Below are 5,003 nucleotides of genomic sequence, written 5' to 3' on the forward strand. Positions count from 1 at the left end.
TCAAGGGTTGCCACCACGACAAGCACCAGCCACCTTACGGCCAGAGCTCCAATAGGCTGCCTTACAAATGTAGGCGTGGAAAACTGTCCGCTGAGACGATGTCTTCTGCCTCCCCCAGGAGGTATCTGAAGTTTTGCTGGAGGTGGGAGCTAACTTCAATTTAGGGCAGAACACAGACGTACACTATTTTTGGAAGCATTCAACCATGTGTCCTGTATGCCCTTGTGTGACCATGGCTGCACCCTTCTGCTCTTATGGGTGTAAAGTGGAAATAATTGGCTTGCTTGCCTGGAAGAGGTCAGTGAAATGGAGAATGAAAATGAGAGAGTGCCACATGAGAAAGGTCATTGCGAGGGCAACTCAAAATGATGGAAATTTGAATATTTAAGACCAGTGGAGTGTGGCTTGCAACAGGAGAGAGGAGAGAAATAGACGGATGGACGGGTGTGAAGGTAAATAATTCTCACGTCTGTCCTTTTTGAGCTACAGTTCTAACCTTTCATGTGGTCATCAAAGCTACATTGCTTTGAGGTATAGAAACACGCTTTTGTCAAATTATACATAAGGTAGGTAAGCAATCATGGAATGAATGATGAGCATCAGCACAAATGGGTTTTATTATACTGGGTTATTGATAGAGAAATCTATGAACAAAATTGTATCATGTTTAAAGTTTCGGTTAATTTGGGCATGTCTGGACATACTCAGCGCAGAGGTGTCGGCCGTTTGGGCGGAGGGCCTTTTCTTGAGTAATCACGTCAAAGCAAGGGGGGCGAACAGATGGAAGAAGGCTAGATTCAATCACAGAGTGGGAATGAACAAATTGGGAACAAAGAGTTGTTGAATACCAAAAGACAGTTTGGGAACCGCTGTCGCGCCCAGGTGGACATTTGTCATCAGCAAAGTCTGTGACTTGTGTATTCGGGTAGATCAGATCACTACCGAGGGGCCGGACCGGGAGGCGCGGTATGCCAATCTCGGGGGCAGTGTCTTTCTTGTATTTTGCAATAAAAGTTCGAACCGGCGGAGAGGGAGCCGAGAGTGTGATCATCGGAGCAACTACCGTCGTTCGCTCTCAGAGATCCCCTCCCGCCGATATTGAAGACAATTTTCCTGTGTGCCGAGTCATTTCTTTAACTTTGTCCGAGAAAATCTCTGACACACAGAAAGCCAGTATTGCGGAGAAAGCAGCTGCATGTGGTAGACAAGAATAACGGAACACCCACAAAAAAACAATGGAGACAAGACAGTCGCATTGGCGAAGCCTTCATTTCTCTGACCAGTAGCTGCGTGGAGGATGCGCTTTTTGGTTTTTGAACTTTAAAAGGAAGATAAGTAAAAAGGATCATTTCAGTTGTATTCATTTTTTTCAAAACTATTTACTGTAGTAAACTTTAAAAAGATATTGTTTGTTTTCATTGATCTTTAAAAGATATGCGGCTGATCTTGAGAGCTCCCTGCATTTTTTTGTTCGAATTTTAAAACTATTTTAGTTTACTTTTTTATTTTATTTATCTATTTTACAAGATCTAAAAAAAAAGATATTGACATGTTGCGGATCACAAAAGCTGTTGAATAAACACGTGCTTGGACAGGCATTTAAACAAAGTCATATGGTGCTTTTATTTTTTAAAATGTTATTTCATTTTTAAGAGCTACACAGCATGAGCGCAAATCTCTGACAGAGGCAAAAGCCTCTGTCTTTGGCAAGAGAGAAATTAATGATCTACATTGATTATTTATTTATTTATTTATTTTTGTTAATGGACTGCAGTATTATGCAAATAATGGCAGCCAAAATGGTTTCTAACTGTATCCATCCCCTTTGTCATTATATTTATGTGGGTTTAGAATTTGACCTTTTGTAGGTCTCCACTGGTAACAACACCGGTGTAGTAAATGTATACACTGTGTGGAGAATCATTATCAAATTCATTACCTTGAGCAGCAAAACATGAAAACAGCCCAGTGCTTCTTTGTCGATTTGGGGTTTAGTGCATGTCTTCACACATGCGGATGTCTCATTTTCACAGATAACAGTTTTCCATAAAAAGAGTAACAGTGTCATTTTGAAAAACTTGCACTTGACAGCCCCCCCCCCTTTTTTAATTATTATTATTTTTTTATACGTTTACATCCTGGAGCTACAAACATGCGTTTGTAGCTCCAGAAATTTCTGTGAGTTAAGTTTTAAGCTCTCAATATCGTTTCCCTGACTGCGCTCCGCAATGTTTTCGCACAGTCATGAAACTTTGCTGCACATGGTTCAGAAAAGCTGCACAATAATGCAGTTCTTACAAGTCCCATCAGACTGGAAGATGGTGGGGGTAATAATGTTGTGTCAAGCAGGTTTTGTCGGGTGTGTGTTTGTGCAGACTGTATGCGGGTGTTTAACGGTGGTGTAGGCATGACTGCACACTACCTGGCCATTATATAAAGCTCCCACTCTCAGCTAAAGGCCTCTGCACTGAGTGTCAGATCCCTCCCTGTCTTCCTCTCCTCTGTGCTTCCATCCCCCCACCTCGTAGCCTTCCAGTCTCCCTGAAATGCCTCAGCCTGTTGTTTTATCTTCCTCCGGCCTCCGAAGTATCCAAAATCACAGTTCATATCACAGCTCAACAGAGACTGGATTTGAGAGGAAGGTATAACGCAAACACATTGAAGACATGCTTCCACCAAGCTGTACGGTTTACTTGAGTTCACCGCAGTAGTTTGGAATGATAAACCTCAATCTGGATTGGATTTACACCGCAGGGTGTGTACGTTGGCTTGTGTGTAACCTGAAAATTATTTCAGAAGTGACAAAGAGGAATGCAACACAGTATAGTGCCATGAGCCAACTCTGCATTTTTAGCCCCTTTCCGGCAAAGCATTACAGTAGAGCCAGCATTTATTTGTCATTTCAGGCAGAACTCAGGAAAACGGGACAATCCTGTGTCGGCAGTGAGCATTCACACGTAGGGTCAGATCATTTCACATCAGCAACAACATCTACAAGAGAGGCAATTACTCACTCCACATTAAGGGCATGGGAAGGAAATCTCAAACATTAAACTTTACATTTTGGTCACGGCTTCCTGCTATTCCTTAAACACAGGCAGCCAGGCATTCAACCTCTGATATTAAACTGTATATATTTTCATCTATAATTCAGGTTGACTTCAACTCAACTCCTCCGTCCGGATTGGTTAATGTGGCACTGTGTGTATTTGTGCTTTAAAAGGGGAGTCAAATCAAGATTTTTCTTGGCAATAAAATGTTCAATGCAGCCCCACAAGTCTAAATATGGTATTCTGATTAAAATTGTGTTTGTGGAATATGAATTAGGCAGCATAATGCAATGTGTTTTTTGATCCATCTCAGGGTGGACATATTTCCACTCGCTGTCGACGAAAATGACATCACAGCGCCTCAGGGATCAGTGTGCAAACGTCACTTGAGCAAACCCAGAAAACAGCTAAGCCGTGATTGGTCATTAAATTGCCACCCTTTTCAAGTTTCAATGAATAGAAACACAAAACAGTCACATACCAAAACACACACAACTGAACTACAAAGTACAAATGTAATGCTCGGTGGGAATATCGCCACCAAACCTGAGGCAAGTCTCACATTGTGACAGGAAGGTCGCCAAGATTAAACCCGTCCTCAAAACTGCATGGTAACACAAAGCTGCAATGTCACAGTTCAACTAGGAATGAAGTAGCGGGCCAAGAGGCAAAGAGACAATATAATCACACTGCATTTTTTTCACAATGAAGGTAAAAATGGAACAGGGGGGTGCTGGGATAGCAATTACTCGATTACTCTGTGGAATAATCGAGAGGATAATTGATTCTAAGACTCATTTGTGACATCCCTGCATAAGATGTAACAAACTGCTACATTACAATGTGCTCCCGGATGAGTCAAGTCATCGACTTCAGCAAACATACCCAACAAAAATGTCATGCTAACCCCAGTTTGACACAGTTAATGTAAGGCTGTCTTGTAAATCTTGAGCCCAACTAAATAAACATTGCAATGGAAACATCAGGTTACATATTTGAAATCACACACGCCACTTAAAAATGTATTGTACTGATTTGACCTCAACTACCCATCTTGTATTGAAAATCCTTCTCACAGGAAAAATATTATCCGAAAGATGAATTATCTTAAAGTGTGGCTTGTGTAATCATTATTGAAACTGGGCCTGGAAGGGTGCTTTACATACTATTTTGGGACCTTGTGTTGTTTTTGGCTATGATGCAAATGTATTTGTATTCAAAGAAAATAAATGTAAATCAGGCATTTTTTTTAAAGCATCATCATCATCATCCTCAAAAGGTTTGAAAATTATTGCCAGACTTTCGCTACGTCACATTGAATTTTACAAGAGAGATTCTTCAAGATGGGGCTGTCTCAGTCCGATCAAGTGAGTCGACTGGATTTTTTTTTCCCCTTAATTTTTAAAGGTCAAAAGGTCACTTTTACGACACAATGTAATGTTTCCACTTTGGGTGGTGGAATGAAGAAGAAAAGCACAAACACATGATTCTTGTTTATTCAAGTTGCAACTTGTTAAGCCTGGTTGTGCAACACCTTTGTTCATTTATAACCAAGAGATGGAAAAAAAATTTAACTTGTCAGCCCACCCTCATGTTGAAAGCATTTTGCATTTACAACGCAGTTACAGTATTTACTAAATTTCACATACCGTATTTTCACGACTATAAGGCGCCATTAAAAGTCTTAAATTTTCTCCAAAATGGACAGGACGCCTTATAATGCGGTGCGTGTTATGTATGCGCCGAGTTCCAAAACCGGACTGAGAGCACCTCTGGCTGACACGCTGTTTATATAGAGAAAAGGCGGACGTGAGTGACGACAGGCATGCGGAAGTCGGCCAATGAGTGAAGGGTGGGCGTGTAAGAGGACGCTAAAGGCACGTCCCTAGCAGGTACCAGTCGCCAATGAGTGAAGGGTGGGCGTGTAAGAGGACGCTAAAGGCACGCCCCTAG

General features: G+C 41.5%; 1 protein-coding gene across 1 annotated transcript in view; it reads right to left on the reverse strand.

Annotated features, from left to right (window-relative positions):
• LOC109514338 (E3 SUMO-protein ligase PIAS1-like) overlaps positions 1-5,003 on the reverse strand; it is a 69,606-nt gene that overhangs the window by 48,503 nt on the left and 16,100 nt on the right. The gene's annotated exons all lie outside the window — the stretch shown is intronic.

Source organism: Hippocampus comes, unplaced genomic scaffold (assembly GCF_001891065.2).
Source record: "Hippocampus comes isolate QL1 unplaced genomic scaffold, H_comes_QL1_v1.1 scaffold2, whole genome shotgun sequence".
NCBI lineage: Eukaryota > Metazoa > Chordata > Actinopteri > Syngnathiformes > Syngnathidae > Hippocampus > Hippocampus comes.